The 11,185-nt window shown below is 47.4% G+C and overlaps 1 long non-coding RNA gene across 1 annotated transcript; it reads left to right on the top strand.

Moving 5' to 3' along the window:
* Positions 1–440: 440 nt before the first annotated feature.
* LOC308506848 lies at positions 441–7,951 on the top strand. Its single transcript, XR_013994786.1, has 4 exons — positions 441–694; positions 898–1,033; positions 1,685–1,796; positions 4,895–7,951. It is a non-coding gene; the product is annotated as an uncharacterized lncRNA (long non-coding RNA).
* Positions 7,952–11,185: the final 3,234 nt, after the last annotated feature.

The following is an 11,185-nucleotide window of genomic DNA, read 5'->3' as shown; positions in this document are numbered from 1 at the left end:
TAAACAAGGAACCAGAAGTCTGAGCTTAATATTCTTTTCTTCCACTTCTTCCCTCAGTCATTATTGGAGCAATAGTTTCAGCTCAGTTTTCAAGTTTCAGAGTCTGAGTTTAAAATGAACATTTCTGCCCATCTGCATCGAACAGCCAGCCACTGTTCCAGAATTTCATTTCACAGACCAAGCACACCATTTCTGCTAAAACACGATGTATAGTAGTCGTGACAAAAACATCATCGGTTTAAGTAAAATTCATTATATCATGGTTTTTTATAAACGTTCTTATAGAGAAGCTTGTAACTAAGAGAGGAGGAACTAAACATTGAAAAATACAGCAATATAAAATGAATCTATCAGTAGACACCTAAGGCTACTCCTTATTTTGGGTTTCCTCTGCCCACCACTGTGTTCTAAAGGGTTACTGGGCTCCGGCCAGTGTGGCCAGGACCAGCCTGGGAACTGGGAACAATGGCGAGGAAGAGGCAGCCCCTGCTGCGAAGGCGTGGGATGTAACACTCGGGCAGGATGACCGGCTGTGGAGCACTGTGGAGGGAGGGATGCAATGGCGTCCCTAATCCGCACTTTGGGTAAACAGGAGCGGGAAGGAAGACAGCCACCTCGGAGGAAAGGCGGAGACAGGGGAGTGTTGCAGAAGCTCGAGAGGACTGGGCACGTTTGGAGAACGAAAGCATTTCAGGTAGGGTGGAACTCAGGGAGGGGCAGGGGGAGTGCCGGGTGGTAAAAGATCCCGCTGGAGACGGAAACGAAAACAGGATTAGGAGGGCTTTATAGAACAAATTTAAGGAGACAGGACTTTATCCTGAGTGCAACAGAGATCCCCCGGAAGATTTAAACGGGAGTAACACAATAGGATTTACTTTAAAATAATCTGGTTGCCAGGTCGAGGTGGGGGAGGAGCAAAGCCCGAGGCCGAGACGCGGGTGAGCAGGTACCTGCGGTAATCCAGGTGGAAGACGCTGGTGGCCTGCACTGGGGCAGTGAGAGCGTGGCCGGAGCGACAACGCGACGGCCAGAGGTACGGAAGTAAAACGGATCCCGGCGTAAGGACTGGAGAGCGGGGTGGGGTGAAGGGCTGGTGACCGAGTTGCAGTGATGCAACTGCTAAGGTGAGAAACACGGGAAGTTGGGAGGGAAGATGTGGAGCTGCGTTTGGTACACATCGCCTGTGGCACCCGAGTGAAATGCGCCCGGAGCTGCGGACAGGACGTGCTGGAAGCGGGGTGACGCTCTGCGAGTTGGATGGGACCGTCCGGGGGTGCACGGCGAAGGCGGCCCGGGAGAGCTCCCCCGGGGACCCCACCCGTGGGCCACCTTTCTTCAAATACACGGGGACTCGCACAACACGCTGGGAGGCAGGGAGGGGCGTTAACTGCTCCAACTTCGCAGGCGGGGAAAAGGCGGCTGGGGGTGGAGGCTCGTTCCCGCTGACCTCCCGCCCCGGCCGGCACTCCGTCCTCCCCGCACGTGGACTCGGCGCCGCCGACGGCTGCCCCAGTCGCCTCCAACATTTGGTAGAGGAGGTCACAGAAACGCATTTTCTGTTTAAATGCCTTTTGTTCCCTTTTTTCCCAACCCCGTGAAAACATTTTAAGTGGCCCCAACTTCCAACTGTGATAAATATCACCCGAAATTAAAACACACGAAACCGCTTTGCTTTTTAAAACAGGACAGAGGACCAGCGTAGAACGTGCCTCTCCCGGTAAGCACACAACTTCTGCAAGTTCTCCGTGCGGCACAAACCAACCCTGACAGATTCGGGCTTTCCATCGATTAACTCGGCAAGTCCATCCCCGGTTTTCCGACCTCGAGGACGGGCCTCCCCGCCCCCCCCGCCGCCCCTCCCCCGCCGCCCCTCCCCCTCCCCGCCTCCCCCCTCCGGCCGCACCACCTGCTCCCGGCGCCTCCCCCCGCCTCCCGCCCGCGCCGGTTCTCACGCGCGCCCCGCGCCCCTCCCGCTCCTTTCACTTCCGCGGAGCTCGGGAGTCGCGGCCGGCCCGCTCGGCGCCCGGCTCCCCGGCCCCTCCAGCACTCCCGCTTCTCCCCTCCCGCCTCCCGGCGCCGCGCCCCCAACGGAGTTCTCCCTCCCGCGCCGCCCCCCGCGAGGACTTCGGAGGCGGTCCCGAGCCGGCCGGCGCTGATTGGCTGCCTCCTCAGCAACCCGCCCCTGTGCACGCGCAGAAGGTGGGGCGGGCCCCGGCCGGGCGCGCGCGGCGCGACCCCGCGGACGGAGCGTCCGTGACCCGCGTGCCGCCCGGCGTCCCGGCCTGGGCGTCCGCGAGGTGGGGGCGGCTGGCGGCGGGGCGCCCCGGCCTCGGGGGTCACGTGGCGCCGAACGACCCCTCTCGCGCGGGTCGCGCTCCCCACCGCGGCAGGCCGGGCATCGTGCGGGCCTGGGGAGCTGCCCGAGGGGGTCGTCGCTGTCGCCTGCCCGGTAGCCCGGATGTCGCTGCCCCCCGCGGCGGGGCCGCGGACGCGCTTCTCCACCCCGGGAGGAGGCTCGTCTTAAAGGGACAGAGCCCAGTTCGAGCGGAGGGGCGGTGCGTTCTGCCCTTGTGCGCGACCCCTGCCCCGAGGGCGCGTCGCGGCGTCCGCCGCCCCGAGCCCCTCTGCGGGTGGGTGCCGTTGGAGCGCGGTGCGCCGGGCCCGGGGTGGCCTCAGACGGCTGCCCGGAGGCCAGGTTTTCCTCCAGCCGAGCCGTGGCCGGTGGCGCCGCGCGGGGCCGGGAGGCGCCGGCCTGTGATTGGCCGGAGCTCGGTGAATGCAGGACATTGTCTGGTGGCGGCCGTCTCTGTCCCCGCCGGCCGCCCTTCCACACATCAAAATGGGTGCGGAGCGGGGGCCCTGGCAGCTCGGCCCCCACCCCCCGGGTGTCCCCGCGGTGGCAGGCACGCCGTGGTGGGAAAACGTAACTTTTAGATTCTGAGAATGGCACAACGGTGCTGCTTTCAAAGCCCCAACTCATCCTCAACAAGGAAATAAAAATCAGTGTGTTTGACATAAAGGCTCCAAGATGAAAGATATTCAGTTAATTGAAAAGGGCCTCCGTTATAAAAAACGGCTTAGTTTTGTCTTCAAGATTCCTTTAATTAGGATCTAAGACGATTCATCTGAATATCCTTTTAGAATTTTAAGCATATATACGTCTATGGATGAACATATACATGAAATAACCGTGTTCTAGACAGTACTGTTTCTGGGTCTTAGTTTCCACGTGGGTAAAAAGACCACACCGCACTGGTAGCTTTCCAAGTTGGCTTCCTTTGTTAAAACAACTTCGATTCAGAGTCTAGACTTCAAATCCTGGTGTATCCCATGTATCGGATCATAGCTCAAGGCCTTGTAATAGGTGAGACCTTTTAAAGGGCCCGTGAGGACACGCTAGTCCTGGGGTTGTCTTTGAAAATATGTGGGAGTTATTTAAGTAGAGTTGTGATCTTTTAGTGCAATTTTGGAGAAAAGGAAAAGAAGAGCAGCAGACAAATGTATGGAGATCAATCAGTTATTAGTCAACGTGAAGAGCAGGGTTTTCTTTCATCTTAAAGAAGTCTTCCAGGTAATGGAATATTATAATAAAGAAGAACCATCTTTCCTATTTTGTCCCCAATATCAAAGGAGTAGAAATACGGCACAATCGAGAAGACACACATGAAATTAGCAGTACACAAATGGAAAATGTCGGGAGGGCTTTGAATAAAATTAAATTGGTATTTGCTATTTAAAAAACTGGATGGGAAAGAATACTGTAGAGTTAAAAGCAGACTTGTGTTACTATGGCTATTTTGTAGCTTCAGTTTCATGCCCTCTTCAACTTAAAAAAAATATATCAGTGATTTCACTTAATTGAGCAGTCAACAACAATTAGAGACTTGGAAATGGCAAACAAATGAAGGAAGGAAAGCATCCAGAAAAGAAGGTAAATTTAATGGACATGATTCATTGCGGGAGACATGACCTCATTCTTTATTAGAGGGATTTCCACTAAACCAGATTTTAAATACATTTAGTTTACAGACTTTCCTCAAAATGATGCTAATTTGCTATGTCCTTTTTTGTGTGTGGTATTATAAAATGAAGGGCTACAAGGGAAACTTGAAACCATTGTTACAGCATCCTCAGATGACAATCGTTCCAGGTTCCTCATCCTCACCCATCGTAATAAAGGACTAAAAAGCAGAAATCATCAGCATAATGATTCTAGCTTTCCCTGTAAGGGAAACATGAATAGTTGTGTGGATGTCTGTGAGTGAAGCAAATTTAGTTTTGATGATATAAGTTTCTAACACTTAAATTGTTGATTTTTATAAAGTGATTTACGTGAAAGGAATTGAATAAATGATTAAAATTTAGAGATTAAACTAAAATTCATGTGTTTGTGATAAACTCAAGCAGCAAGTAATATGATATAGTCTATAAGGTATGTAATGTCTTACCAAATAAGTTTGAGACTTTTCAGCAAATTTTTTTCCTTAGGAATTTTGCTTGGTATTCGATATGTAACTGTAGATTACTCGATATAGAGTGATAATATTTATGGAACACATGATATATGGCAAACACCATTCAAAGTATCTTTGATCCTCACAAAAATCCTAGGAAGCCGATACAATTATTATCTCCATGTTAGAGATACGGAAACCGAAACTCTAGAGGTTAGGTAGCTTGCCTAAGGTCAAATCATTGGTGGGTGTAAATCTGGGAATCCGGCCTAAAATCCTGTCTGACACCGCTCAAAGCCAGGCGTCTATGCGTATGTGTTCTCAGTCACTAACCAGTCTTATTTCTATGGGTATGATTATTAATCAATTTTTGATCATATCTTTTTGACAGTTAGGCATTTAAATATTTTTGCATTAACTTTTATGCATTTATATTTCAGGTGACAATGTGGATACAAGATTGCCATCTGTATTTTATTTTGCTACAGAAAGTCAAGCAGCCCTATCGTTTTTTTGAGAAACACCCCTCAAATTTGTATCTTCTTTTTTTTATATAAAGGTTTTTTACTGGGGAAGAGGAACAGAACTTTATTGGGGAACAGTTTGTACTTCCAGGACTTTTTTCCAAGTCAAGTTGTTGTCCTTTCAATCTTAGTTTTGGAGGGTGCCATTCAGCTTCAAGTTGTTGTCCTTTCAGTCTTAGTTGTGTCCTTTCAGTCTTAGTTATGGAGGGCGCAGCTCAGCTCCAGGTCCAGTTGCCGTTGCTAGTTGCAGGGGGCGCAGTCCACCATCCCTTGCGGGAGTCGAGAATCGAACTGGCAACCTTGTGGTTGAGAGGATGAGCTTCAAACCAACTGAGTCATCTGGGAGCTCAGTTCAAAGTGCTGTGTTCAATCTTAGTTGCAGGGGGCACTGCCCACCATCCCTTGCGGGACTCGAGGAATTGAACTGGCAACCTAGTGGTTGAGAGCCCACTGGGCCATGTGGGTGTGGGAATCGAACTGGCAGCCTTCGGAGTTAGGAGCACGGAGCTCTAATAGCCTGAGCCACCGGGCCGGCCTCTTCTGTTCTCTTTTAAACAAACATGTACATGGACAGTAGCACAGGGCTAAGTCGTCTCCTCTGCTTTTGTCTTCTCTTTCCCTCTTTCTTTTTTCAGATGTATTGCTTCATAGGACCCCGATAATACCCACTGGGCGTGTTTATTGCATCTCATTGCTGTCAGTCTTAGAAGAGGTGCTGGTGTCCTCAGTCACTCAATTGTTTGCTGAACGCTTACAAGTCACCCAGTCCTTCAGAAGATGAAGAAGAAAGGAGGAACCAAGAATACAAGACAGGAACTTTTGGGGTTCAGTAGCATACAGCTGAGACAAAGGGCTGTGCTTTTAAGATTTTTTTTCTCCCTTCACTTTACCTCTGGCTGAGAAGTGGCACGTCCTTAATGACAAGAGTGGAGGGTTGCTGCCCCTCCCTTTTACCTCGGTCTCTTTAGGCCAGTTTTACAGTTAGTGGCCATGACAGTGATCATCTCTGACTCCACCAAAGATGGGGTAAAGAGGGGAGTCGATCTCAAGTCAGTCCCTGTCGTTGCCAGTATAAACAGCCTTAAGAAATTAGAAATAAAATTATTCTGAAGGGGATCATTTGCGACTCATTAATCCATGTGCTTTCTGATGCTCATTAACACTGAAAATTGAGTTGGCTAAGTCTGTTTAACTTTGGTGATTAAGGATCAGTGTTAGAATTTGGTGTTCTGGAGTCCCAGAGGCGTACAAGGATTGTATTCAGCCGTCCGCCCACTCCCACCAGCATGGCTGCTAGCACCTAGCGTTCTTCGTCCTTGACCAACAAGCGGTTCACCTTCTCCCTTGAAACGCTGGCAGGAAAGCCACAGAACTGCATGGAGGATGGGACAACATCTGGCAAGCCCAACCCACAGAATTACACTGCCATCAGTGGGTGACAGGCAAGGCCACAGTCAGTATCCTAACATCCAAGGTGCCCAGAGGGGCAGGCCCGACTGCAGAGAACCACCTGGTCTCTTAGTAGCTAGTAGTTGTCTTTTCATTTTATTTTCACAAAGTTCCACAATTAAGCAATTACCATCTAATATTTCTTACGGCCAAATATTAAAGCATCTGACAAGTGTGTAAAAATACTTTAAATCTCATAACAAGCACCTACCCTTATTGCTTATTTATCTTTGTATGGTACTTCTTAGCACTCAGCAGGTGGCCCCCCTCTCTTCCTGGGCGCCAGCACAGATTCTGGTAATGCCGTTTTCTCTCTTCAACCCCTCGGCCTCGGGGTGGAGATGGCTTCCCACAGTTGCTGATCCCTGGATGCCTCACCTTGTTGATTCTTTTCGCGTGCGCACACTTCTGAAAAGTCTTTCCAAAAGCCCTAAGGAACGTGCCTTGCCTTTGCTCTGATGGTGCCTGCCTTCACATCCATCAAGTCTTCCCCTACCAACCCCTCCAGTTCAACCTGTGGCCTCTCCCGCCTGCATCCTTGTTCTTTCATACAGAAACTCCCCCTCCTCCCCCCACATACTTTGACCCCTGAGTATCCTGTTCTTTCTGTCAAGAATATTCTATGAGGACTTCCTTGAGTTGCTTCCACGTGGGCTGTGTCCTTACCACATTGTATTTGAATTGCTGCCTTGCCTTTCCCAAACTGGAAGTCCCTTGAGGTCAAAGATCATGCCTCACGCGTGCACATCACAGTGCTGAGCGCAGCGCCCCCACACGGAAGACTACATGCACTGATAGCTAACTCGTGATTGGAAATGTTTTGTTGCCTCTGTTGATTCTTTTTCTAGATCAGCTTTCTAGCTTTTCAGAATCTAATCAACTCAAAATTGCAGCTTCATTTATTCCAATCTTGTCAGTAGATAAAATTATATCCTTTAATTAGTATTTACATGATAGCATGCTTTTAGCATACTGTGTACAACAGATATGCTCTCAAAAGTTGAGTAAATTGATATTTCTGATTCAAGTGTTTAAAATTTTAAAGGTAATTTGATTTCTTTATTAGTGGCAAAGCTGTGTGTGTGTGTGTGTGTGTGTGTGTGTGTGTGTGTGTGTGTAGCAAATAATCATTCTCTAGGTTATTTTGAAAATACTTCTTTCCTTACATCAGATTTGTCTTAAGAAACGTAATTCTATGTTGTACTCTACTACATTATAAGTAGATTTAACTGAGAAGTATGAGTTTACTGTCCTTTGCCTGTAAATATAAACACAACAATGTCACAGTCGTAGTTTTTCTTAAAGGAAACTCCTGCCTGTGTTTTCCGCGGCTGGAGAAGGGGGGGCACAGGCTTCTCTGTGGCTCCCTGGTGTTTCTCGAGCTCTAGCAGAGACGTTTTCTGTAATTGGTTTTCCACATTTGCCAAGAGTCTGTTTCCTCTTAACATTCAACATGTTTAACAGAAGTCTTGTAATAGTTCCAAAAATAATAAAACCAGTCCGAAGCATAAAAATGATACACACAACACATTGGTTTTTTTTTGTCGTGGCTTTGGTTTTGTTAAGTTCTTTTTAATAATTTTCAGTGTCAAATCACATAGTAGAAATTAAAAGGTTTTCCTCACGGTAATAAAACCACTGAAGCAATGCAGTCAGTGACTCGCGCAGAGGGTGCGGGTTAGCTGCACAGAGGCCATCTCCACGTCCAGCACCGCCGGCCCGGTAGTGATGTCTGTGCGGTCTGGGTAACATTACTGCTGGATTCTCAGAAGGACAAGAGTTTATTCGAGGTACCTGCTTCTGATACAGTATTGGTAAGGATCTTCTTAACTTGATGAACTCTGCTTCTCATTGTCAAACATTACTATAAAAAAGCGCCCTCGCGTGGATTTTATCCCACCCCACCACCACTCCTAAGTTCTTAGGAGTGCTTCAAGTTCCCAACAGTTTCTCTGCTTTAATAATTTGCTATTTGACAAGTGAAAACATTTAGGCTTCCTTTTAAATTATTACTTAATTTAAATATTATTAATATTATTACTGTTACAAGTATTATGATTAAAGCCTCTTTAAGTGTTCGGGGTATTTGGACTTAGGAAGGGTTTTAAAATCCCAGAGAGAAATCAGAGGCACTGACAGGCAGGTAGTCATGGAGCTGATAATAAAGTCTGTATGATTTTGTGAAACGTATTTTAACCTTTTCTTCATCACTAAATCAGAATCCAAAAGATCAGGCCTTGGCAAAAAAAAAAAAAAAAAAAAAAAGCCCTGGTGAAGGGATGTTGTTCCCCCTGTCACCTTTAGGGTGAGCACCCCAGACCTGGAAGGACTCTCTCCCCCAATTCTCACCCTGGTTTGGGAAACCCTTTTCAGGCTTTGCCCAGTCCAGCCCTTGCTACCTTCTAAAGGCACCCACTGTTTTGCACAGGACCTGGATGGGCCGTGAACTGAGAGCCTTGCTGCTCCAAGGGTGTGTGAGGTCCAGCAGCCTCCGCAGGACCCAGGACCAGGGTGGAAATGCAGAGGTTCATCTGCCCCTGGGCCTTTGGAATCTGAATCTGCCCGTTAACCAGGCCCACAGGAGACCATGGGCATGCCTACCTAGAGCACACCCAAATGCAGGTGACCCAGAGGTGACCCCCCTTACTGGTATACATGTATATCATTTTAGCATGTGTTTCCAGCCAGTGAAATGATGTGGGGGGGGGGATAAAAAAGGAATACTTACTTCACAGAGCTCGATCAGTACGCGTAGTGCAAATCATATTCTCACCACCTTCAAGGCAAAAAAAACAAAAAGGTGGTGGGTGAGATTGTCATTCAGTGGAGAAGTATTACATTTACAGTATTCATTTCTTAGGGCTGCTGTTACAAAGTACCCCAGACTGGGTGACGTACACAACACAAATTCATTCTCCCGTTCTGGCTGATAGAAGTCCGAAATCTAGGTATAGGCAGGGCCACGTTCCCTCTGAGACTCTGGGAGAATCCTTCCTTGCCTCTGTCTGGCTTCTGGAGCTCCTGGCAGTCTTTGATAGTCCTTGACACTTCAGTCTTTGCCTTAACTGGCACGTGACACTCTCCCTGGGGGCCTGCATCTTCACATGGTGTTTTCTTTTTGTGGGGGAAAGAGGTCATACTAGATTAAGCCCCTTCTCTCCCAACTCCAGTATGACCTCACCTTCAACGATGTTTTTTTCCAAATAAGGTCACATTCTGCTAGAACTGAAGATCCCCGAGGAGGGAGATATGACAGAGGTCCAGGTCAGGGGCAGAGGGCACGGCAGTGGGAAGGTCTCACAGGGTGTCTTTCCAGTCAGACTCCAGACCACCGCCCACTTCCATTTCTACTCCGTGGCCCTAGAACCTGTTTGTATTTGTAACAAGCCCCACTTGCTTCTGCTGCAGACATGGCCTCACCTGCAACCCACCACTATGGGAATTCCTGTGGGAGTCCCCATTGCACCCAGCCTATGCCCACACCCCACCTGGAGCTGACCTCAGCTGTGCTTGTAGACAATAGGGGGAGGGGGAGAAGCTGGTCATAGAGAAGGCAATTAGGAGTTTGTTGTTAGAGTACAGTGACAGGTGACAAGGACCCTTAACACTGTCATGGTGGGGACTTTTCTTTGTGAAGTCCATACACTAACCTCAAACTAGAGGTGGTTCAATCCCTCAGCGAATATTAAGCACCAAGTACCAGCGAGGTCAGACAATTAATTTCGGAAACTCACCCTAGAAAAAGTGCTACATACCTCATTGCTGAATATCACTATGGTCACCTTTGAAGTCCTCCCCTCGGGAAGCTGTGCACTGATGCCAGCGCCTAGTCCACCCTTCAGAGCAATCTTGGAACTCTTTTTCTGGAATGACCATCAGAGCTGTCATCGTTTTACCCTTGATGTCTTGAATGTCATCAAAATGTCTTCCTTTCAATATATCCTGTATCTTCGGGTAAAGAAAGAGGTCATTGGGGGCCAGATAAGGTGAGTAGGGAGGGTGTTCCAATACAGTTATTTGTTTGCTGGCTAAAAACTCCCTCACAGACAGTGCCCTGTGAGCTGGTGCATTGTTGTGATGTAAGAACCATGAATTGTTGCTGAAAAGTTCAGGTCGTTTTGTCTAACTTTTTCATGCAGTCTTTTCAGCACTTTCAAATAGTAAACTGGGTTAACTGTTTGTCCAGTTGGTACAAATTCGTAATGAATAATCTGTCTGATATCAAAAAAGGTTAGCAACATCGTTGCAACAAGTTCATGAACTTAATTGTCAGACCTCATATGTGCAAGATAATGTACTCAGTGCTCTAGGATTTGGGAGTTTTGCTATTAGTAAAAAAAAAAAAAGGAAATGAAATAATTTTAGGAAATTTATATGATGGCAATTTAAATTTTTTTATTTTGCCAATTATGGACTTTTTAAAATATTGCCATTATAAAAGCAAGGACTGAAATTACTTTATTTTAAATTTGTATTTATTTATTTTTGAATAGATAATACCAAAAGGTATGAGGGATAACAGTGAAAAGTAAATGTTTCTCCCACATAAGAAACCACTATTACTTGAGAAAAGCCATTTTAACACCAAAGAAGTGGGAAGGACATAATACTAGAGAGAAAGAGCTTTTTCCAATAAAGGAACAGATGAACAACAATATGTGCATATATTTTTCCTTTCATCATCCACTTGTTTTTACAAGTATTGTTTACACTCATTTTATGAATGAGGTATTGCTGGTGCAGGAGATACATCAGAGA

Source organism: Rhinolophus hipposideros (assembly GCF_964194185.1).
Source record: "Rhinolophus hipposideros genome assembly, chromosome: 13".
Lineage (NCBI taxonomy): Eukaryota > Metazoa > Chordata > Mammalia > Chiroptera > Rhinolophidae > Rhinolophus > Rhinolophus hipposideros.
The sequence above is the reverse complement of the archived record's forward strand: the minus strand, read 5'-3'. Positions and strand labels throughout refer to the sequence as shown.